At 44.6% G+C, this 26,111-nt stretch overlaps 1 long non-coding RNA gene across 1 annotated transcript in view; it reads right to left on the reverse strand.

The window, feature by feature from the left end:
• Positions 1-10,592, reverse strand: part of LOC138283425 (uncharacterized) — a 41,910-nt gene extending 31,318 nt beyond the window's left edge. Inside the window, exon 1 of the long non-coding RNA XR_011201252.1 lies at positions 10,382-10,592. This is a non-coding gene — a long non-coding RNA (uncharacterized lncRNA). The remainder of the gene's footprint in view (positions 1-10,381) is intronic.
• Positions 10,593-26,111: the final 15,519 nt, after the last annotated feature.

Below are 26,111 nucleotides of genomic sequence, written 5' to 3' on the forward strand. Positions count from 1 at the left end.
AGGTGATGGTCCCCAGGGCATGGGGGCCAGGCCCGCATACTACTGAAATGAAGTCCCAGGGATGTGGCAGTCACCTGGGCATAAATAAGCCTAGGAAGGGCGTCCATGCACCCACTCCTATATTTTTAACATGCACCCGGGATCTGGTCCACCTGGGGGCTTTCTTAAAACAATTTGCTGCAAAAACAAAAATTACTTTTTTGCCCTGGTGCGGGGTTCCTCTGGGACCCCAGCACCAGAACTAAGGGGTCAGGGTGTCTCTTCTTAATTTTGATCTTTTTGAAGCCGAATCCCAAGACGTCTGCTAACACTTCCTGGTTGAAGTGTTGGCAGCCAGTCAGATCTCAGCACGAGATCGGGAGAGTTTGCAGAGCCTTCGAGTCCCTATATATACAAATGTGAATTTTCTTTATTATCTCAAAAACTACTGAATGGATTTACACCAAATAACAAAATGGGCACTTTCTGGCCCAAGACCTAGCTTTCTGCCAAATTTGATGTAAATCCATCCAGAGGTTGGGCCTCTATTCCTGTTCAAGATCCCCCCTCCATTTCCTCGGCCCCGCTTAACGGATCACTCCCGAAACCTTTGACACAGCAGCTGACATAAGCGTTGTATTTTTTGGGAAAATGTTGTGAATATTTATCAACCCTCACCAAAAGTAATAGGTTGTATATATTAGAGTGGTGGTTGCCACTGTGTAATTATAGTTAGGTCAGATATTCCATATGAAAGATATTTTTTGTTTCTTTAATTACTTTGGCACCATTTGCTAAATATGCACAGATCATTCCAAGAAAAGCTCATTTACTTTAACTCCTTCATGTAAAGTTTCATGCTGATCCGTCAGTTTGGATTCAAGAAAAAGGAAGGGGGTGGGGCAATTTCCCATGTTAATTCCACTAGGAAAGTTTTCTCTCCTATATAGAAAAACAGCCTTACATAATTATACCAAATTTGTCTTGTTGGGACCGCTCCAGGTGGCTAGAGGGTAGCTGTCTGCGTGCAGGAAGATCGTCTGGTTTGTTTCCTTGTGGAGCATCAGCTGCAGCCAGCTCCTGCATGGCAAAATGGAGCTGTGCCGGGCATGCGAAAGGAGAGCTGGTAGGGGTTGTGGGGGATTTGGGTGTCCCACTGCAGCCCTCAATGAAAATAAATGTGGTGGGTGCTCCAAATGAGACTGGGGAATCCTTCAAATAAATTTAAAAAAAGAAATAGCAGTTTCCCATGACGGCTGTATGAAAATGTTGACGAGGGCTCAGATCAGCTTGGGTTTGGGCACCACCTAAGCCCTATTCTACTTGTGGTGCCCCACTAAGGGCAATATAAAGTGCCAGGGCCCTTGTAATAGGGCCACTGCAGATTCCACCACCCACTGCCCCTACCAGTTTTGGCATTAACTGTACTATACAGAACTAATAACCATCACACTCCTACAATGTGACAGTTCCAACTATTCCAGGGCACTAAAGCAATTAGATGGTCTTGGGCTGCAGGTATTAGTCATTTTTTTATGTGCATTATAAACAACCGTTGTGCTCATGTGTAAACTAGACAAACAACAGTTGCTGATGATGTTGACAATTAAGTGCTGGAAACCACAGGCTCAAATTAAGCACTGATTGGAGACTCCATCCACATGAGCCTACCAATTTTGATTTTCCTTTCCCTCCATGACCATTTTATTGTTTAGACTCTCAAGACAAATTGCCTGCTTAGGCACTGGCCTTTGTCAGCATCAGATAACTAATTAGTTCATTAGTTAAGTAACTGCAATTTTCCACTTCAATGGTTGCAAACAAGGACTCCAGGTTCCAGACCCCCAAAATTGCTAGTAGATGAAAAAAGCATCTGCACATCAAATTAGATTTTCCATTTAAAATTATGATGCGCAAACTGGTTTAAACCTAGGAGCCAAGCTGTTCTTCCATTTTTTATCTGCCTTTTCCAATGCTCTCGAAATCCATTAATAGAACTTTCACAAAACAAGTTTATGGACAATACCAGTGCTTAATTTGTAAATAAATGAATAAAATAACTGCAGATAGTTATGTTTCTGGTAAATACAGATTCCTTCCCTCACATCTCCCCAGCCACCAGATTGGATATGGAAAACTGAAATGGATGCCCAGAACAGTACGCAGTCTTACAGCTCCAACTCAAAGCTGGTACATCCACGTATGTGATGTCACAAGCCAGATACCTTGCCATCCAATCACTATGTAATCAGTACTCGCAATTAATTCTACCTTCTTTGAGGCAATGACAAGATTGATGCAGGTTAGAAATGGCCTTCAACGACAAAGCACTGACCACGGAGAGGTATCAGGCTTAATGGCAGGGTCATTCCCCCTCCCATTGGTCAAGAGACAATCCGCAAAGACACCGCTAAAGGATGTGCAGCAATAGTAGGCGCAGTAAAAGGTGACAGATTAAGGTGGCGCACACTCAATAAGACCTGAGTGAAAACCCCCACATCAGCAGGGCCGATACCAGGAGCCAGAAGTGGAGCTGTTGCATAGCTGGACAAAAGCATCGAGCTCATGTCCACTAAGGTAGCACACTGCTGTGGAAAGGACATTGAGATGGAAGATTGTAAATACTTGAAGACTTGATGACTTGAAGACGTGGCCCGCAATCAAAACCAATGTTGAAATTAAGAAGTTTCCTTCACATGGTAGAACAAGTTGCTCTCCTTCACTAAATCAATTTCTGAGGGACACTATATTTAATCAGAGATTCCTCACCTATTGAATACCTCCAGGTGCCAGACCGGATCCAGAAACTTTTTTCGACATTTCTCCTGCACACCAGCAGGTGGCATCATGAAGCTCTTTGTTGACTCCATCATGCCCCAGAAGTGACTCCAGAGCCACATATAAGCACAACCCCTGTGCACACTTTCAGTACATTTGAACTCTGTGTGCACCCTTAGACACAACACTTGCTAGTAATCATATGTGACAGTGCGCAGATCTTTATATAGGAACCTTTTTATAGATGGGAAAAAAATCCATCCCACAGAACTCAGAAGGTAGAAAGGCAGTGAGGACTCTACAGTTAGACAAAGCATACACCAGAAAGAGCATTAGTGAAGGTAATTAACTTGTTCTTCTGATGAATATTTCTAACCACAGATTCCTCATCTTGTGAATAGATACAGAATCAATACCTTTCAAAACGGCTGGTCTGTGGAATGACTCAGACCAAAAAGTCCTGCAGAACTGAATGAGCAAAGTGCTCTTCCAGCCGAACTCAGTTATCAAAGCAGAAGTGCTTTGTGAATATGTAGATTGATGGCCGCGTTCTGACCTGACCGCGACGGACCTGTCAGATGTCCAGAGCAGGCACTCTGTGTGCATCAGTGGAAGCATCTTTAGACCTGGGCGAATGGGCTCTCAGGCCTTGCAGGGGCTGCTTCTTGACCAATGTGCAGCAGATTTTAGTACAGAGGACTATCCATCTCAATATGGTTTTTTTCTGCACTGTCTTACCCTTCTTTCCCCAGAAAACCCTACAAAGAGTAGATTGTCCACCCGATAGTCCTTAGTGCGATTGATGTACAAGCTCAAAATTCTCTCAGGGTTTTTCCAGGGATGAGGTAAGGCAAAGAATACCAGGAGGGTTATCTATTGTCCGACATGAAAAGGCATCATAAACTTCAGTAATGATTCTGCCTGACTGGAATCCGACCTAAAGCGTTGTTGGAGTACTGGTCGGAAACCTCTAGGCAAAGGCATTGTCTCGCCTAAATTGGAAAAAATGTGGGCCTGGGGTGTAGGAACCAAACTTTTGTTTAAGGCTGGGACTGATTCGAGTTTGGAGTGGGACAGAACTATGGGATTGATGTCCACCTCCAGCATTGGTGTTTGCATCAACATGGCAAGAACCAGTGTGGATCATGGTGCTGAATGTAAGATGGGCTCCAGAGTCGGAGCTGAACCCGAAGAGGGTTCAGGAGGCATAGCCAGAGCCATGTGTGGACCTGCTTACAGTAGGATGGCAGGAGGCCTCTGTAGATCCATGGTGCCCAAAGTCACTCCAAAGGGAAAGAACAAGGTGCCACATATGCAAAGCATGGTGACCTTAAGAACCTCAAGACCACAAAACTCAAGGTACATCAAAATCAGCTGCAGAATCAGCTCCTCAGCAGATGACCAGGAGTTGCACAGCGGGACACCTTAGCATCCTCACAACTTTTCAAAAGGAGAGTGGCGAGGCAGGGACACAGCCTGCTTGAAGTTCCTATGTTTCTTCTTTGATTTGGACTTACCCAAAGACTTGGAGTGTGATGAAGATGTGACATTGGACCAGCTTCGAGAACAGGAACCTGTCCAAATCTTTGACATGGCCTTTACGAGATTCCAATGATGTGTGGTGATGTATAGCTCAGCCTCAAGGTCCCGGACTGCCTTAGGATTCATGATCAACAACAACAAAGTGATGGATAGAAGGTTTAAAATAATATTAGCCACAGCCACTGGCAATCGCTTGGGCTGGATCATTTTTCACTCACCATGCCACTCGAGACAAAGACCCACTTAATGAAAATCAGTACCATCCCTTCACCCCATTGGAACAACCCGCCCTGAGCTGTAAGGAGAGGCCACCTCCAGAAGGGACCTTAAGCAATCCCAGATCCGTTTTGCCCTACGTGAGGCTCCTCAGTAGGGTGTAGCTTGAGTCCTACGGCACAGCGAGCATGGGATCCGTATATGGGCATGCCCATCGCACTGAGTGCGTCAACTACAACAACAAAGTGATGGGTGGAATGCTTGAATTAATATCAGCCACTGGAAATCGCCAAGGGATGCATCCCAGTCCATTGTGTGTTGCCCATCATCTCACTCTACACTAAGACCTGCATTACGAAAACCAGTACCCACTCTACTCTTCCTGGGAATAGAGAGTGCCAAACTACAAGGCCAAGGCCCCCTCCAGAAAGGACACAAGCAATCTCAGACCAGTTTTGCCCTACTTGGGTCTTGTCAGTAGGGTTTGGCTTGTGCCCTATGGTACAGTGAGCATGGCACCTAGTCTGGGCACACTTAGATTGTTGACCGCAACAACATCACAGTGCTGGATGGAATGCTTGAATTAATTTGGGCAACTGGCAATCAATCGAAATTCGGAGCTGGAGTCATCAATGCACATTCCCCACATTACTTGGAGTTATGGCCCAGCCCTTAATACCAGAGGCACACCTCATTGGGGTCTCTAACAGACATTTGTTTGCAACAGTCCCTACAATGTTTGAAACATTTGCTTGATGAGAGGACATTTCCCTTGCACACTAGAACATTTTTTAAGGGAAAAAAACAAAACTTATCAAATGATGAGGAGAGAAAGTAGCTATCTCTGGATCAGCACATGAAGGCATGGAAAGACAGGAACGGATATCGGTGTGCAGGGGTAGCTCTTAGATGTGGCTCTGGCATAACTTCTGGGGTGGGTAAGTCAGCACAGAGCTGCACAACATCACCTGATAGCACCCAAGAGCACTGCTGGAAAAAAATCTTCCAATCTAGTCTGACACTTGGTTAGGAATCTGTGGTTAGAAGTATCCATTTGAAAGTGCCAAAGCTTGAAGCATAAAGACTTCATCAGCAGAGAAAGCACAACACTGCACTGATGCCAGTATATAAAGAGGCGCCAGATCACACTGTGGCCTTCAAAAACACAGGACAGTCTCACACCGTGCTAGAAAGACACAGAAGGCAGACAGATGTGGTCGGTAACATTGTGTGAGCTGAAAGAAGAGCCTCAAGAATGACAGCAGGAACACCTATGGCCAACTGACCTTTTCTTTCGTGGCACTGTCCCTAAAGCACTGCTACTGTTCAGGATTCGATCCTAATATTTGGAACAATATGTCCGCCCTCTTGACATTTTCTGTCAACATCTCCCTTCTGCTTCTCATCTCACCCCTTACACTCCGAACACCACTAGAGGCCTCTGTCACCTAGACTGCGTGATACATCAATAAACTACTATTCTCGTCTCTTATGTTAGATTTCATTACTGCACTTCACTCTTACTTGATAAAAACCGTGCTATGCTGCTAAAACCTTGTATCATCGTACCTACTTAGCACTACTTAGCATCACTGTTCGACAGAAGGGTCGTCAACCCCCAGCTGTAGCGGGGGTAGGAGGTGGGGTTCTTTATAGGCCTATTCTGTCTGCCATTCGGCAGACAGAGGCTCTTAATAAAAAGTGATAGGGCGGGAGGGTGAGTAATTGGATGGATGGATGAATCTGGAGTGGTGGATGGATAAGTGAGTGAATGGATGGATGAATAAGAGAAAGGATGGATGTAAGGATGCTTGAGTGAAAGAGAGGAAGGATGGGTGGATGGATGAGTGAAAGGGTGGATGAATGATAAGAGGATGTTTGGATGGATGGATTAGTGAAGGAGTGGGTGGATGATGAGAGGATGGGTGGAAGAGTGAGAGAAAGGATGGATGATAACGAAAAAGTAAATGGGTGGATGAGTGAATGGATGAGTGGACGGACAAATGAAGTGAAAGGTTGGGTGGATGGACGGGTTGAAAGAGTGGTTGAATGGATGAGTGAAAGGATGTATGAATGGATGAGTAAAAGGGTAGATATAAGGATGGATGAGTGAAAGAATGAATGAATGACTGTAGATGGATGGCTGGATGAAAGGGTGGATGGAAGAGTGGAAGGGTGAATGGATGTATAAGTGAGTGAAAGGATGGATGGTTTGATAGATGGGTGAGTGAAACAGTGGATGATAGATACATGGATGAATGAGGGAAAGGATGGATGAGTGAAACGGGGCAGGGTATATGGATGGATGAGTGAAAGGATAAATGGACAGATGGATGTGTTAAAGGGTGGATGAATGGAGGATGAGAGAAAGGATGGATAGACGAGTGAGTGAAAGTATGGATGGGTGGGCGAAAGGATAACTGGATTGATCAATGAGTGGATGGATGGGTGGATGCTGAATAGATGAATGAATGGGTGGTGGAGTGAAAGGCAGAATGAATGGATGGAGTGAATGGGTGGATGTATGGATGGATCGAAAGGGTGGATGACTGAATGGATGGATTGAGTGATGGATGGAAGGATGAATGAGAGTGAAATAGAGGGTATATGGGTTGCTGGATGAAAGGGTGGACAGATGGATGAGTGAAAGGGTGAATAGATGGATGAGTAAAAGGATAGATGTAAGGATGGATGAGTGAAAGAATGGATGGATGAGTTTTGATGGATGGCTGGATGAAAGGGTGGATGGATGGCTGGATGAAAGGGTGGATGGATGAGTGAAAGGGTGAATGAATGTATACGTGAGTGAAAGGATGGATGGATTGATAGATAGGTGGGTATAAGGGTTAATGATAGATGCATGGATTAATGAGGGAAAGGATGGATGTAAGGATGAATGAGTGAAACGGAGGAAGGGTATACCGATGGATGAGTGACAGGATAAATGGATAGATGGCTCTGTGTGAAAGGGTGGATGGATGAGTAAGTGAAAAGATGGATGGGAGAACGAAAGGGTAACTGGATTGATCAAATGAGTGGATGGGTGAATGATGAATGGATGAATGAATGGGTGGTGTAAAGAAAGGCAGAATTACTGGATAGAGTGAATGAGTTGATGCATGGATGGAGTGAAAGGACAGATGGAGGAATTAATGGATGGATTGAGGGATGGATGAAAGGGTGAATGAGTGAGTGAAAGGGAGGGTACATGGGTGGCTGGATGAAAGGGTGGACAGATGGATGAGTGAAAGGGTGGATTGACAGGTGAGCGAAAGGGTGGGTGGGTGGATGGATGAGTTGTGAAAGGGTGGCTGGATGAGTGAATGAAAGGATGGATGGATGATGCGTGAGTGAAATGGTGGATGGGTGGGTGAGTGTAAGGATGGATGGATAGATACATGGATGAATGAGTGAAAGGATGGTTGTAAGGACAGATGAATGAAAGGGAGGAAGGATGGATGGATTTATAGATGGATGGAAAGACGAATGAGTGAAAGGGTGAGTGGGTGGATGGATGAGTAAAAGGGTGGATAGATGGAGAATTCGAGAAAGGATGGATGAATCAGTGAGTGAAAGCATGGATAAGGAAAAAGGAAAAAGAATGGATTGTTGAGTGGATGATGGAGTAAAAGGCTGGATGAATGGACAGAGTGAGTGGCTGGATGGATGGATGAGTGAAAGGATGTTTGTCAGGATGTTTGTAAGGATGGATAAATGAAAGGACGGAGGCATGAGTGAAAGGGAGGGTAGACGGATGGCTGGATGAAAGGATAGATGGATGGATGAGTGAAATGGTGAATAGACTGACATGACCGAAGGGGTGGGTGGATGGATGAGTGAGTGAAGGTATGGATGATTGAAAAGGGTAAATGGATGGATGGACAGATGAGTGGAGTGGTTGGATGAGTCAAAGGGTGTATGGATGATTTAAGGGATGGATGGCTGAGTGAAAGGCTGGATGGATGAGAGAAAAGGTGGTTGGGTGACACAAAGGATGGATGATTGAATGGATGGGTGAAAGGGAGATGGATAAGTTAAAGAGTTTAAGATGAATGAATGGATGGATGGATATGTTTGATAGCTAGGTTTAACAATTGATGGATAGATTTAGATATAAAAAAAACAGTCAGATGGTTGAACTGGTGACAGACTAAGGCCCATATTTATACTTTTTCAGCGCCGCATTTGAGTCATTTTTTTACACAAAAGCGGCGCAAACTTACAAAACACACTTATTTTTCCTCATTGGAGAGCAAGAAATTGAAAAACACACAAAAGGCAAAGAAGGAGAAATAGAAAAAAAAAAAACATAATGAAGAGAGAAACCAGGAACCTGCAAGAGTGAGATATAGCCTCAGAGTGTATCACGTAGTGGATTATAGAGGCCTGAGGAGGATTCAAGACTATGCTTCCTTGGTTTTTGGAGCTGATATTAAATACTGATTGCCAAATGGTTCTGAACAGGGTTTTGGGTACCAGCACTAAGAGGCATATTTATAAGAAAGTGGTGTGGCTGTTGCGTCCGGCTATTGTGTTCATTTTAGTGATGCAACGGCGGCGTAAAACTTTCAGCCATATCTATGAGGCCACATAAAGCCACTTTGCGTGCCTCTGAATACCCTCAATGAAATGGAGTAAGAAAAGGCAACGCAAATCTCTACGTTTCCTTACTCTGCATTAGGGAGGCATTCCATGAGCATTGCAGTGGATGTTACCACACAACACCTATGTATTTTAACACATCCCCAGATATATCAGACCTTGTAAACCTGAGAATTCGCCAAAACCTTACGCCTTCCCAGAGGAGGCACATTTTTTCTGAGCAGGAAGTGGTCCCACGGCCACGGCATACTCTGAAAAAATGAAAAGAAACCTTTGTGAAAATGAATGAAAATATCTTTATTTCTCCTCGTGTTTTCCTCTTTCTATGTGTGCTGCACTTTGCAGCACACATAGAAAGAGGAAAAGGCTTCCTATGATTGTTTTTGTTCAGAAAGAAATGCCTCCCTGCACAAAACCAATCCTACATGCAACACAGACACCCTTGCACCATAGTACAAGGGTGCCTGCGTTGGTGCTAGGCAGCCAAAACGGCGCCAGCACAGTGGGAGAGGACAGGAGTGCGCCATATTGCACAGATGAGGCACATTCCTGCCCTCTCCCTTTGACGCAGGGCAGCACAGCAAGGTGACTTGTTGCACTGCCCTGCGTCAAAAGCCCATAAATCTAGGCCTAATTATTTTCTAAATTAACCACTGGTGCTTTGGTGCTCAAAGATGTTGTCTTTAAGCATGATACAAAAATTAAAGACCAATATTTTGATTTCACGGGGTACAGTAGTAGGTTGGTACGTTTTCCATCAAACCAATGGCATTATGGCCACCGTTCGTGTTGCCTTTTGATTGGGAGATTCACATGACTTAACAAAGTCTTTCGCAGAAGTTAAACTCAAATATGTGACAAACATCCTAATCTAAGTAACCCTCAACACGCTACACCGTGTACCATGAGAGTGTGATGGTGTGGGATGTGTGCCTGATGATGTGTTGCTGGCGGTTAGGTGTACCAAACAGCAGAAAAAGCACAAACAACATCAACTACGGATAAGCTGAAGAAAGTGGGAAGATTACAATAATAGCAAAGAAAAGAAAGTATCCCTCAAATATACAAGCCAATGTACACGTGTGTAGGCTCACCGACACCTAAAGTTACTCACTAGCAGCTAATCTGGGCTACAGACAAAAATCTGGCAAGGAGCGGCCCTGTTCCAGGAATTCCGTTCTTGATTTAAATATCCCACAGAAAGCACTGCTGATGGATCTGACTGTGGTAAACACAGTCGCAACACTGCTAGGTATTTACTCACCGTCTGAAGAATTTAAGGCAGAGTACAAAATGATCCTCCCGGTGTTCCATGCCACAGCATGGTCCGTGAAGGCAGCTGGCGGCGGACACCAGAGGAAGTCAGTCCCTTTGCCAAGTCACCTGATGTTATTGTACTCTGTACACAGTTCTTCTGTCCCAGCCACGACAGCTGTGGCCTGGGCTTCTCCCACCGAGACTCCGTCTTTATGAATTCTGGCTTCTGCCCAGCACCCTGTTAGCATACTGGTATTTATGTGCAGTTTTTTTTTCTTAGTATAGCGTGAACTCGACCCGAAGATAAGGAGCGCCTTACATGAGCACCTGTTACGTTACACAAGGCACAAGGACACATTCATATTTTTTTAAGCACGGGGAGATTAAATGATTTGGCCAGAATGCGCAGCACTTGCTGGCGCAGGAGAGTAATTCAATAAATGTCGATGACGTGGAACCAAGTCACAAGAGCGGGTGGATAGCAGCAGTGCAGGCCCAGCTTTTAAGCCATTCTCAGGACAAGAGATAGCCCAAACAATCCAAGGTCACCCCACTTTCTCAGCACCCACAGATCATCTTTCCACCTACCTGATTGTTTCTCAGCACATAGATGTGACACGCTCTGGGCTGCGCCACGTTCATTAAACAAGCTACTTTCATCCTTACATGATTAAACACCTTCCAAAACGTTAGAAATGTGTCACTTATAACACTACCTAGAAAAAGAATGCTAAACACATTTGTGATAAACATTTCAGGATGGCTACTTAAATCGCAGCAGCCCACAGGTCAGTCACAGGATGGGAATCTGTATACGGAGGATCGGTTCACTCAGCTTTGCGCCCACTCCAAGGAAGTATGTTCTAGGGCACGATGTACGTGAGAGGTGGCAAAAGGAAGCAAAAATATTTTTTCTGAGCAGGAAGTGGTCCCACGGCCACGGCATACTCTGAAAAAATGAAAAGAAACCTTTTCATTTTTTTGTTTGAAATGCATTCCGTTTTCCTTTAACGAAAAAGGGCTGCATTTTAAACAAAAAAACTGCTTTATAAAAAGCAGTCACTGACATGGTGGTCTGCTGTCCCAAGCAGACCACCATCCCTGTTAATGTGGCCATTTCCAAAGGGGTCGCAAATTGCGACCTACCTCAAGAATACTGAAGAGATAGGTCATTTGCGGTCCCATTGGGAATCACAAACAGTGTCATTGACACTGTTGTACATTTGGTTTTGCGCCTTGCAAATGAATTGCAAATTACAAGTTACAAAACATACCATCGTACACCTGGCCCTTAGTCTCTTATCACTCGTGTTTTGCAGGTTTCTCTTGCGTAAAACCACTATGTTTGCGCTAGCACACCACTATGCCAACAGATGCAAAGCCAATAGGTTTCGCCTATGTGAGACTTATTGGCTTTGTCAATTGTTTTTTTATGTTACACAGTTACATGTGTGCAACATGTAAAAAAAAACATTGAAAAGGGCATTCAAACTCACTTGGGCAAAACCTATTGGCTTGCTAATGCTTGTTTTTACTCACCATGTCATGGAGGTGTTTCCTTCCCCTCAAGCTTCTCTCAACAAATAACAATCACATCCCGCAGATAAAACATGAATAGGGTGAAATGTGTCAGTCACTAATAAACATATTTGAGAGATGTATAACTTTGTTGATCAAGTCACATTTAAAATGGCATTGCCTATACAATGATTTACATCGCCCGAAGTTTTTGTTAGAGGATACTGGCTTGTTTTAATGAAATATGTCTGGGCGCAGTTTTTGCTTGATCCCTAATCCTCTGATAAAGTGATATACATTATAAAATATCTGGAGTCGAAAAAGCCAGAGCTGCCGACTTTTGTACTGAGGAACAAGGCGCGAGTCCTGGCATAGGTTCACATCGTTTAGTCTGCCTCTGCTTGAAAAACACATGAAGTTGACCTATAACTGGTGCTCATGTAAAGCACACCAAAGCCTTAAGTACATATAAATTCCAAATAAAAGCCCAACACGCTTCCACTTGATTTTAAAGCAAGTAAAAGTGTCCATGTACCAAATGTGCAGCAACAGGAGGAGAGGACACGCCGAATATTGGCACATTTTGAGCTCATTAGACTTAAGGAAAGGTCTTAAAAGGTAGAATAAAGCATTCCTCTAAAATCCTTCTCTGGAGTTTCTGGGATACAGTGTTCACGGTAACCAACGTTTTGTTTTATTGCTCAGTCGTGACCACACCCTTCATTACATATTCCACACCCCTTTTGCGCCTTCAACTTTTCCCTCTCACTTAAAGCACTGTTCTTTAGCATAAACCTTTAAAATTTGTGAATGCCCTTCGACTGTACAATTAAGGACCTGACGCTAATACAAGTTGTATTCTGTAAATGAAAAGTAAAGGATCACCTGTTTTTTCCAGTGTGTTTAAATTAATAAAACTTGAGGAGACATGGTGGGAGATCATCTGAATTACTGTCAAGGACTTCCTATGTAATTCTATGTCAGGACCGGAGACTCTGATTATGCTTCTCTTTCTATGCTTTAATATTTCAGCAGCCAATTAGAAAGAACTTTCTTAACAAACTACATTCCCATGAACCCAAGTATAACACATGATCAACCATAGAGACCAGCCCTATAAAACCTGCATGATGTAAACACACTTCCTCTTTCTTTGATGCTCCGCAGCCAGTTAAGTCATTTTACCTTTTTATTTTTATTTTTTAAATCTGTTTATTAAACTTAATACAAAACAAAATGCAAAAGTATCAGTACATTACGTATATATTGTAGGGAGAGTATCCAGTACTTCTCCATTTGTATCTTTTTTAGTTTTTGACATTTGTACATTATACTGCACAACAAAGCTGTATCTGAGTGTACTGATTTTCATAAACATTATATAACTAATAACACATTACATGAGGATTACTGTTCTAAAATATATGTATATTGGCGTCAATTATTATAGTGAAAGCAGGGATCTGTATAGGTCGTAGATACTCCTTTTTTTTTTTTTTTTTTTTTGTGTATGTACATTGGTATCAGAGAGTCGCATTAACAAAGTGTAGCCACTTAGCAGATTTATAATGGGTTAGACCTGATATTACATTGGCATAAGGTAATTTACGGCAATCTCGACTGCTATGGATGGCTTTTAGTATTAACGTATCTTTAGAATTTTAAAGAGATTGCTTCAAGGTGGGTACTTGTCGTTTTTGGATTCAATTCCAACTATAAAGAGGTCCCAACTGTCAATCCCGCTCTGTGCCTGACCTCTGTGCTGTAATTGCCTTAATGTTCGAGATTCCGCCAGTGCATAATCATATAAGTCTCGTATCCAGAGGGACTGAGAGGGGGCGTTTGGGGCCTTCCAATGTGTAGCTATCAGACGTTTATATGTCACGAATGCTAAATCTATGAACCTATGCTTATGTTTATCATTTTTTGTACAATGCCGCACATTAAGCAGACAGGATTCTGGAGTAGGGGACAGTGGATGGCCTACTATGTCTGCGGATGTAGCGACTATTTGATTCCAGCCAGTATTGATCACGTGACATTCCCAAACCATATGGTAAAAGGTGGCTGCAGGGGTAGCACATCTTGGGCATATGGAATTAGCTCCTGGATATATTTTATGAATACGAGCAGGGGAAAGATATGCATGATGCACATAATTAAATTGCGTGTATCTTAGTCTGAAGTTGCGGGATACGGATTTGATCGAGGTGAGGGCCGTGTCCCAGGATTTTTGCGTCATTGGTGCGGGGAGAGCAGAGTCCCATCGATGCTTGGCCTGGGTTTGAGCTTTACAGCTCTTTGTTAAGAGTATTTTGTATAGTTTAGTAACAGCGTGCTTCGCTGTGCTCATAGAAAGCATTGTTGTAAGTAGTGGGGATTCGTTTGGCTCATTTTGTCCACAGCCCCATATGTTACGTAGGAGGTTAGATATAGCACTGAACGTCAGGAAGGTTTGTGGTTGCATAACCCCCGAAGTCACCAAATCTGCAAATTTGATTGCACTAGCGTCGCTGTATAGGTCCCCTATGTTCAGAGTATTAATCGCCCGCACATCGTGATGTGATGAAAGTGCATGGATACCCGGCAATTGTGAAATTGGGATTAGGGGAGAATAGGGGAGAGGTTGCATTTTGCCTTGTACATATCTCTTGCAACAAAATCTGTCCGAGTCAAGCAGGGGAGTATTACATAATAGATGAGGGAGACCTGTTAATAACCATGTCAGTATCATTGTTGGGGATGTATAGGCCATTATTGCTGTAGACTCTATATTGGCCGGCTCATTTAGCCATTTAGTGAACCATTGAAGTTGGGCTGCTGCATAATACAGCTCAAGATTTGGCATGCCTAGGCCCCCCTCCTCTTGTAAGTATTGTGTAGTGGTTAGGGCCACTCTACGTCTGTCTCTGCCCCATAACAAGTCTGTTAATAGAGAGTGCACCTTGTGAAAAAAAGAGCGTGGTATGTTCAGCGGGAGTGCAGAGAAGTAGTATAAGAACCTTGGTAAAATTAGCATTTTGACTGATGCAGTTCGACCCATAGGCGATAAGGGTAAAGAGCTCCAAAATGACAAGGAGCCGCGGGTAGAGCGGAGCAGCCTATCTAAATTACCTTCTCTAATGTCTGACATAGAATGATATACCTGAACCCCTAAATATTTGAAGGTTTGGTGCGACCATGGCAGTTGGTGCATGGGGAGTGATGCACGTTGTTCAGGGGTCAGGCAGGTCAAGGGGAAAATACAGGACTTAGACCAATTCACGTGTAAGCCAGACACAAGAGCGAACCTGTTCAATACTTGCATTATTTCAGGTAGGGAGACAGAGTGATTCCGCAGATATATCAAGGCGTCGTCAGCGTACAAGGATACTATGTGATATGTGTCGAACTCCTTTATGCCCCACTTATGTGCAAAGCTCCTAAGCTTAATTGCAAGTGGTTCCATGGCTATAGCGAACAGCAATGGCGAAAGTGGGCAGCCCTGTCTAGTTCCTCTGTTCACAAGGAAGGCTTCCGAAACCACCTGACCAGTTTTAACTTGGGCTATTGGTTTGGAATATAATGTAGTGATCCAGTTAATGAAGCCTCTCTGGAATCCGAACGCCTTGAGGGTACTGAATAAATATTCCCAGCCCAGCGTATCAAACGCCTTCTCTATGTCCAGTGACACAGTTACACTATCTGGGTCCTTGGTGGCGTGCATGATACGGATTAGACGTCTAATATTAGAAAAAGTAGTTCTTTCCGGAATAAATCCCGACTGATCGGGATGTATTAAGTTCGACATATGGGGGAGCAGTCTATTTGCTAGGATTTTCCCCAGAAGATTGCAGTCAGTATTCAGAAGAGAGAGTGGCCTATATGATCTGACATCTAGTGGGTCACGCCCTGGTTTTGGTAGGACCACTATCAATGCTTCCCTCATAGAATCTGGCAATTGTTTCCTATTGCGTGCTTCATTAAACACTTCTAGTAGGGGCCGTAACAAGTGGATGCTGTGTGAATTGTAATATTCTGGCGGTAGGCCATCTGTGCCAGGGGTCTTACCACGTGCCATTTGAGAGAGGGCCAGACGAAGCTCCTCCATAGTAATGGGACCGTCTAAGCTATCAGCATTATTAACGATGTTCGAATTTTGAGGAATCTGAACTAAGAATTCGGCCAATTGTTGTTCTATAGGAGGAGTAGAGGATTGGTATAGCGTGTGATAATAATTGTAGAAAGCCTTATTAATATCAGCTTGAGTGTTAACCTCTATACCTGTTTGTAATTTAATAGCTCCTATTGGTGATGATTGTGGGGTCTGTCGCACCAGCCACGCCAGCATCTTGCCCGATCTGTCCCCCTCAGCATGTTGTCTCGTTTTGAAGTGTCTATAGTCATGTCTGCTAAGGCTGTCATCCGTTTCTCTATATTTTGCTTTCAGTGATATCAGTGTTTCTTGTGAGGTATTGTTTGTTGAGACTTCATTCTCCTCCCTATGATTTTTGGTTTCTAACTTTAGTAACTCCGTGGTAAGCATTTTCTTAATGCCCACAGATGCTGCCAAGCAGTGCCCCCTGATTACTACTTTATGGGCATCCCACTCAGTAGCACGATTCGATGCTGTGTTTTTATTTAATAAAAAATAGGACATCAAGCATGTGGCCAGTTCGGAGTTAAATGGGGGGTCAGTCAAGGCATCTGGCTGCAAGCGCCATGTAGGAATGCGGGAATGTATGTATCCCCATAGTAATACGGAATAGTGTGGGTTGTGGTCTGATATAGTGCGGGCTAGATAGCCACATGTAGTTACCTTTGGGATTATGTTAGATGTAGTGAAGAGCATATCCAACCTAGTGTAAAGTTTATGCACTGGTGAGTAAAACGAATACTCGCGCGATGTGGGATGGGAAGTTCTCCACATTTCGCTCAGTCCGTTATTCGACGCCCAATCTATCAGGTCTAGCGACGCACGTTTAGCTGGAGTGTGCTCCAGTGGAGGAGTAGAGCGGTCTTTTAAAATATCTAGAACGCAATTGAAATCCCCCCCCCATATGGCATCCATTGCAGGATCGCTGAGCATACTGCTGCCTAGTGACACCAGGAAGTCGCGTTGGTTTATGTTAGGCATGTATACTGTTATCAGTGCTAAGGGACTTCCATCCAGACTACCCTCTAGTATTGCGTATCGCCCGTTGGTATCGTATTGAGTGCGGGACGTAATGTATGGGATACCAGGGGCTATCCAGATTACCGTGCCTCTCGCGAATGTCGAAAAAGTGGTACCATACAATTGACCTTTCCATTTTGTTTTCGTGTGTGCTAACGAGGATTCGTCTAAGTGGGTTTCCTGTAGGATTGCTATATGTATCTGGTGTCTTCTGAGGTATGTATAAATCCGTTGCCTTTTGTTTACAGATGCCATACCCTTTACATTCCATGTGAGGATTTTGTAATGTGTAATATAACGCTTATTTTGGGTCACCATGGAGTTTGAGTGAGGTGATGTGGAGGAATGCAGCTTGTGTCTGCAGAAGCCCAATTATCCTTGCTATTTGACCCTCTTTCGTAATATCTAGCCGTTTGGTTATTAATATAGGAGCCCAGCCTTTAAGGTTTACATTGTGATGTGACGCCCTACAAATGATATGTGTCATTACTTGTAACAATAAAACATATTGTTCAACTACTACAATAACATCCACTATATATAGCAACAATAGTAGTTGAGATAGCGACAGGGGAGTGACGGAACTTGTCAACTTAGGGTAACAGTCCTTACGGATCGGAGGGTAGTCCATGGCTATGGGTAGTTAAGCGTCTTAGACCCGGCCTATTTTGCATATGTTGGTGCCCGTATCAAGCAGTGTCGGCAGCAACCCGAGCATCTTAGGATTGTGCAGACCCAAACGATAAAAATCTCCAGACAGGGAAGAGCGGTCAGGATGTACTCTAGTACTTAGAGACAGGTATCTAACATATATCAAATGTCATCCGCTGATCTAGGTGTGAGGGTAGGACCCCGATCAATTTCCGTTGAGTCGGAATTTAACTCTGGGTCAAGGTCTGCATCTGATTGCCCAGATATGGATGTCGGCTACGTCTTGGCAAAGCGCGAGGTAGATTGCAACAATAGTGAACGTTCGACACGTGACTGTTCAGGGGAAGGTTTGTTGTTTTGCTTGTTGCGAGGTCTCCGTTTATTCCTCGGAGGGAGACTTTTATCGGTAAGGGATAGTGTATCCGCCAGACCTTTTGCATGGAGCCATGTCCATGCATCTTCAGGGGTAGTGAAAAAAAGAGTACGGGTATTGTCTTGTACTCGGAGTTTAGCAGGGAACAACAGAGAATATTTAATATTGTGCCCTCTTAGGTGCTCTTTGATCCGGTAGAATGAGTTTCGTTTTTTTTTAACTTCAGTTGTAAAATCCGGATAGGCTGATATTTGTGCGCCCTCAAAGTATATTGGGCCAATTTTCCGGAATAGCTGTAATATGAGGTCTCTATTGCGGTAGTTCAGTAGTTCTGCTATGAGGGGACGTGGATAAGCACCCGGAGGTGGGGGTCTGCCCGGAACCCTGTGGGCGCGCTCTATTGAAAAAAACTTTGGAACATTATCTTTCAGCACCGTTTCAATTAGCCATTTTTCGATAAAAAGTTCCGTATTGGGACTTTCAACGCGTTCCGGAAATCCCACGAACCGGATGTTATTCCGTCGCGATCTGCCTTCGGTTTCCTCGGCCCTACGTTTGAGTGTCTCGATTTCTGCATTTATAGCGCTCAATTGGGATTTAACTTCCAACATGGATGGTGTGAGGTGTGACGTATCCTTTTCGAGCTCAGATACCTTTTCAGCTAGTAACTGATGGTCTACGCAGAGTAGATTCACCTCTTCCGTGAGTGATCCCATTTTCGCTTCTAGCGTTGTTTTAGTATCAAGGATGGCTTGCAGCACCCTTTCGAATTGTGTTGAGTGCGCTTGTAATGTCTCTTCCATTTTCTGGAGGGTCTGGAGTGTGTCCACAGGAGTGGTTGTTAAAGGCGACTTAGTAGAATCCATGGTGTCTGGAGGTGCACGTGAAGTTTTTGGTTTTCCCATCGGGAGATTTCCGTGCAATATTTTTATTTGTCTCTGGGTTCAGCGTTGTGTTGCTTGATTTTGTCTCAGTGGGTGAGCATTACATCGGCAATGACGCGTCGAATGCGGCAAATAGCAATCCGGCTGTGACACGATGCTTGAGGATCCCAGACAGTGCTCCCCCTCGCTCCCTACGCACTCGTCTATAAGTGCTATCTTAGCCAATTGCTTCTGCGGCTCATTTACGTCTTCATGTTAATTAATTCTGCGTTGACATGTCCTATGTTTTTCATCCACCCCCAGATCGGGTACTACGTTTCTTTGCTGGGCCGCTCTGTGAATATACAGCGCGCACACACTTGGCCTCGTCCCGTTATGGCTGACTTGCATTACTTTGTACTCTTTGGGAACTATTCTTTTTAGGAATTGTCAGCCTTTCAGGTTTTTTCTGTTCAGGGACCTATGCCTACTTCAGTGCTTCGCATGGGGTTCTTTGAAAGGTCTATTGAGCCCACTTGAGACTTCCGGGCCTACCCTTTTTCAGTGCCCGCAGGGGCGGCTTACCACTTACCGCACATGAAATGCATCACCCTCTACTGTAGTCACGACTCCAGACACCCCCTTTTTTCCATGGCGGCCGCAATCGGGTGTCCCCCAACGTAATCGCGCTTCTGTAAGGGATGCCGCTACCATCCCGTGCGTCAAACGCCCCCCAGGTGTCCCGGGCAGTTCCTACGGCCCGCTACTCGCCGTTATTTCCTATTTGTTTATATCCTGCTTAGTAGGAGAGGGTGCCTGCACGCGTCTCTCCCGCCGATCTCGGTTCCAGATGTCTCGTTTTTCTTTTTTCACCGGAGGCCGCTTTTGGAACAGTCCCAGCTTGATCATGCCATTAGGAAGGGCGCCTCAATCGACACGCGAGCCAAACGCGCGCTGGCCGTCCCGAGCAGCTCCCACGCTCCGCCGCTCGTCTTCTCTTCCGCCCCACCTGCGCCTTGATCGGAAGGTGAGGATTCCTATCTCCGTCGCCCTTTGAAATCTCGCCTCCTATTATCCTGACATTTTCCTGGTTGCCGCGTCCAGGTAACTCCCTGCGCGATCTCGTTGCGGGAGAAAGCGTCTCCGGTGCCCCGTGATGCGAGTGCGCTCCGAGCCTCCCTGATAGTTCTCCCGGCCCGGCACTCTTAAACTTCCCCCGATCAATCAGCGTCCTTGTTGGGAGGACAGGGATCTCACCTCCGCCGCTCCTTATGATCACGGCTCCCGGCGCCTCGATCTTCCGCTGGTGGCCCCCTTCCGGCGTCTCCCAACGCAGTAGCGCTGCGTGAAATGGTGCCCCAGTCATCTCGTGATTCGGGCGCTCGTCAAGCGCCACAAGCAACTCCCTCGGTCGGTCGCTCGACGTCGCCTCCGTCCCGTTTGTGTTCCGGACAAATGGAGAGGTTTCCAACCTCCACAGCAGGGCGAGGCGTCTTTAATTTCAGGATTCTTATAATAGGCCGGGTCGGAGCTACGCCTTATGCGTCCGACCCGGTCGCCATCTTGGACACGCCTCCAAGTCATTTTACCTTAGCGCGTTATTGAATTGATCTATTAGTTGCCTTTTAGGTGCGCTCACTCTCATGGGCCCATGTTTATGTAACTGTATATATATTTTTGAACGTTATCGGGAGCGGCTTGCTACCCCGCTTTTATGTGAAGAAGGAGTTTTCCTTGGGAGTGTGGACCTAGCGGCTTTGCTGGGCAGTCCTCTTTCTATTTCTATAGTGAGACACACCTCTGCATACGCACAAGGTGGCAAGCGTTCTGTTTCTGGTGCCTGCTTGCCGACTCGCGTGAGTGTTTAAAGGAGCGCAGTCATGGACCTTTGGTTCCTTCAGCCCTCCTGAGGAAGGGATTCGAATTCAGCCTTTGGCCTAATTCAGTTCGGGGGTTTCCTTTTTCTCTCGAGGCCCCACTGCTTCCAGTGAACACCCTGACAGACTGAGTTCTGTCAGGGTTGTAAAATATTCAGAGGCCTTGCCCAGAGCTTTGTTCAGGTCCTCCCTCCACACTTAAATTAATCTTTGACCTGACTTGGGGTTTTGATCTTATTACACTCCCTCCTAAGCTCCCCCTTGATTCCCTTTGGGGCCCCCTATACCTAGTTGGTGACCCTGTGCTCTGGGTTAGATTTATCAGCCTTTTGCCTTTATTTACATTCCCAATCATGTATGAGGAATACCAGGAGGGGGATAAGAGCTATTATTATGACGAGGTGCAAACAAGCTCATTTGAACAGAACCTTGTGTACGCGCTGGTCACCCCTATGACACTACCTTCTAAAGAAATCCATTCTGAAGCATTTGAGAAATTTGCTGCCTCTTTAGCAAGTGAACACCCCTACAGTATTCCTTCAGAACCCCATGCAGAAGTGTTCGCAGAAGACTCTGACGCATCTTCCTCACGGTGCTCTTCGAAAAAAGATTCACAACCTCCACACAAGCGTAAAGCAAAAACCCATCAGACCTTAGCCAGTAAACAACCAAAACTGCTTGGGTGCCCCCCTCCGAGGCGGCTGATTATGTGAAATCTCATATTAGACAGGATTTTGAAAAGGAAGTGTGAGCACGCTTACGTTCAGAGTGCCCCAGACCTGAGCTTCCTGACAAGGTGGCAGAGACTCCAGAGGTAGACCCCTCCATGGTAACATACTTAAAGAAGTATACTAAAGACCCAAAAAAGGGAATCGATAGAGCTTGGAAAGCTTGTCAGGGTAATCTTTTGGACTTGTCAGGTCCCTTGACGAAAATGCTGGAATTAGCCTATTAAGCAAAGGAGTCTAATACTCAGGTGGATACTGAAACTCTTGTAGGTTGGGCACAACGTGCGATTTTTCTGTTGGGCAATACCAACTGTGCGATTTTTAATGAACAACGCCGTTCCATTTTGATGAAGCTGGACCCGAAATTGGCTGACCTTGCATTTTCCGAAGCGAGCCCAGCAGCACAAGGCCTCTTATTTGGAGCTCCGTTCCTTAAAGAACTCTCTAAATTCGTTGCCACTTTCTCCAACCTTGATAAGGCCCAGGGTTCGATTAAGAGAGCACTGTGCTCTCTTAATCGGGGGTGAGCATTCGGCCTCGGTTATTAGAGCTCATATGGAGACAGCTTCTAAGGCCACAGAGGTAGAGGTGGTTATCAAGCCCACACTTCCTCCTTCTATGCCTCAAGAAGGTCCTTCAGAGGGCGTTTCCGTAGAGGAAGATTCAGGGATGCTGCTGCCGCCATAGAGGACTCTTCTCCCTCAGGTGAGAATTATTCTGTGGGCAGAGGTTTCTTTGGAGGGACGCTCACAGCTATTTTCTCACAATTGGCAAAAGATATCCAACGATCCTTGGGTATTGGAATCTGTTCAAGGTTTCAAGATAGAATTCTTTCAGACATCCCAACAGCTATCCTTCCCAACACAATGTATTTTTCCCAGTTAGGTCAGAAGTCCATTAAAAAAGAGATTCTATCTCTTCTATCAAAGAATGCAATAGAAGAAACCGATCTTCATCCCCGGGGTTTGTAAGTCCCATTTTTCTGGTCGACAAGAAAAGCGGCGGCTCCAGGTTAGTGCTCAATTTGAGGGAATTCAGTCAGTGGATCCTTTACCGGCATTTCAAAATGGAGGGGATCCATTTGTTGCAAGACATCCTTTGGAAAGGGGATTGGATGGTACGTTTAGGTTTGAAGGACACCTACCTGTCCATACCTATCTTTCCTTCCCACAGATGCTTCCTCCAGTTTCAATGGAAAGGAAAGATTTACAAGTTCAAGGTTCTTCCCTTCGGTCTTTCGTCAGCTCCGTGGTGCTTCATGAAGCTAATGAGGCCGGTTGTGGAATCTCTAAGATCCAGATGTGTTTGTCTTATCATTTACCTGGTGACATAATCATTCTGTTCCAACCTCCTCAAACAACAGTTATCCATTTGGAATGGGTGATCTCTCTTCTTCAGGAATTAGGGTTTGTCATCAACAGCCAAAAAACTATCCTGACTCCTACACAATCTATAGAATTCCTAGGATTCTTAGTGGATTCCCCTTCGGCCCAATTAATTCTCCCTCCTTTGAAGGTGAAGAACATCAAGAGAGAATTGAGACTAACCTTATCCAAGACAAAAGTATTTTTGAAGCCTCTGGCCCACCTTGTAGGGCTTCTAGCCTCTTCTATTCAGGTGATTTTCCCAGGACATCTACACTACAGGTCCCTCCAACACCTGAAGATCATGCACTTGAACAGGGGTCTGTCTTATTCCCAATTGGTTCCCCTCTCAGAAGAGGCGAGAATGGAAATCTCTTGGTGGCTAACCCACATGGAAGCATGGAACATCAGGGCCATTTTCCCCTCCTCTCCGGACCTAGTCATAGAAGCAGATGCCAGTCTGTGGGGTTGGGGTGCCCGTTGCGGTCAGATTTCCACAGGGGGTCGTTGGGCTTGGAAGGATCTATTGCTTCATATCAATTGCCTAGAACTCTTAGCGGGATCCTTTGCAATTCGCTGCTTTACAGCAGGCAAAGCGAAATGCTGTATTCTTCTCCGTATGGACAATGTTTCAGCAGTTCGCTATGTGAACAAGCTGGGAGGGACACAATCCAAATTACTGAGGGAAATTGCCAAGAACTTTTGGCATTTTTGTCTCCAGAATCACATTTCTGTAACGGCGGAATATCTGCCGGGTCAACGGAGCGTGATAGCGGATTGGCACTCCCGGCACTTAAAGGATGCCAGCGATTGAAGGCTTCATACACAAATCTTCAGAGCCATCATGCGGAGATGGGTGGTTGTAATGTCGACGTCTTCGCTTCACGATTGAACACCCAACTTCTGACCTATTTCAGTTGCGTCCGGACCCAGGAGCGAGAGCAATGGATGCTTTCCTCCAGGACTGGATCCCATTCCTTTCCTATGCATTTCCTCCTTTCTTGATGATTCCCAGGGTTTTAGCGCAACTTCAGAGACAGGAAGCAGAAATTGTGTTGATCTCCCCTACTTTCCCATCATTATGGGGCTGCCCCTCCCAGTCTCTTACCCTGGTGTTGGAACCTACTCCTGGACCCAGTGGGATCTCCTCATCTGTTGATTCAATCAGGACAACTGTCGCTTCTGGCATGGCACCTTTCAGGCAAAGTTGGAGTCTCCCAGGCGTTATGAAGGAAGCTCAAGAATTAATTAATCAATCCTGGGCCCCCAGTACCCATAAACGTTATGCTCCAGCTTGGAGGCGCTGGTGTAGTTGGTGTAATTCATGTGGTTCAGATCTCTTTAATTCTGATTGCTCCCTGATATTGAATTTTCTTGCTTCCCTAGCTGCTTCAGGGATGGCATATAATTCTATTAATAATTTCCGATCGGCAATCTCTGCCGGACATATTTTAATTGAGGGGAGACCCATGGGTCAATTACCTGTTGTTTGTAAGTTGATCCGTTGCATTAAGATGTTGAATCCTCCCCTTCCTAGATATTCGGATCTTTCGGATGTTAATCTCGTTCTTCGATTTTTCAGTTCCTGGCATTCCAATAAATATTTATCTAGGAAAAAACTATCTGCTAATCTCACCAAGCTACTCTTCCTCATCTCTTGTAAACGAGTATCTGACGTCAATGGCTTTGTATTTAGCAGGGAAACTTTTCTATCCTGAAGGGGTATCTTTTGGTATATCTTGAAGAACAAAGTGCAATACCAGGTTGGTATCTTACCCTGCATTTCCAGATAATACCAAACTTTGTGTGGTGCAATGTTTGAAGGATTACGAGGTGAGTACAGCCGAATTTTGCTAAGATATGTTGGGCCAACTTTTAATTTCACTCCAGAGACCATTTTGTCCAGTTTCCTCAGCAACCGTAGCTAGATGGGTGAAATGGATCCAATCGGAGGCTGGCATTGATGTGTCTAAATTTGGAGCTCACTCTGTGAGAGGTGCTATGGCATCAAAGTCTTTTGCCCTTGGTTCTTGTTTAGAGACTATATTAGACGCAGCAGACTGGTCTTCTGATTCCACATTTGAAAGATTTTATTATGAACCTATTTTGAATATTTCTTCAGTTGTAATGGAAAGAATTTAAACTAGCATATTTGGAGCCTTCGATCCTGACACAGAATATAAAATTTTCTAGCTATCGCGTATAGAACTTTCAATCCTATTAAGGACACGGAAGCAAGGATTATCCCACCCATTGTTTGAATATCATCATTTATAATGTTTTCATTGTGTATTCTGTATTTACAAATTTGTTGATGTTATCCTTTCTCCCACCCTGTTTATAATGTTGTAGGAGTTATATATATATATATATATATTTAAAAAAAATTGATTGTCTTGTTTGTAAGACAGTGTTTACGGCTAGGCATTCTGCATTTTCTGATTTTCGTTCAAGAGGACAAATGATTGTCTTCTCTTCAGCGACTGGAGATCTTCTTTATGGGATTCAGGCTTCATCCACATCGTTGATGAGATGGTCCGGCATCTTGGTTCAGAAGTTTGGTTTTGTTTCCTGGACTTTAAGGTTCTATTTTTGCTTGTGAGACTTCCGGCATCAGTGCATTAACTGTGTCTATCTCGCAAAGAAAGAGGAAGTGTGTTTACGTCATGCAGGTTTTATAGGGCTGTTCTCTATGGTTGATCATGTGTTATACTTGGGTTCATGGGATATGTTGTTTGTTAAGAAAGTTCTTTCTAATTGGCTGCTGAAAATATTAAAGCATAGAAAGAGAAGCATAATCCTTGCCTCCGTGTCCTTAATAGAACTGAAAATTCTATATGCGATAGCTAAAAAAAAATTATACTCCACTGTAAACATGGAATTCGTACTACCAGAAAAGCATGATATTGAGCCTGCCAGGTGCTACCAAGAAACAGCTTTTCAAAATTTAGATAATTTAATATGTGCACCACTGCGGCTTTTCAGTGCAGTCCTCCACAGGGTCTAAAAGAACCTAAAACACAAAGTAAACACCCACCACCAGGACCATACCTAATGCAGAGGTACCGCACTTCAGAGTTGTTCCCAAATGGACAGCTGGCGCACATGAAGGCGGAAGTTGTCACGCAGCTAATCTACCAATCAGAAGGCTGGGAGGATGGGCTTTTAAAACCTGCCCCGACAAACAGAGAATGCTGCAATTTACCGT

The sequence above is a fragment of the Pleurodeles waltl genome, chromosome 3_1 (assembly GCF_031143425.1).
Source record: "Pleurodeles waltl isolate 20211129_DDA chromosome 3_1, aPleWal1.hap1.20221129, whole genome shotgun sequence".
Classification (NCBI taxonomy): domain Eukaryota; kingdom Metazoa; phylum Chordata; class Amphibia; order Caudata; family Salamandridae; genus Pleurodeles; species Pleurodeles waltl.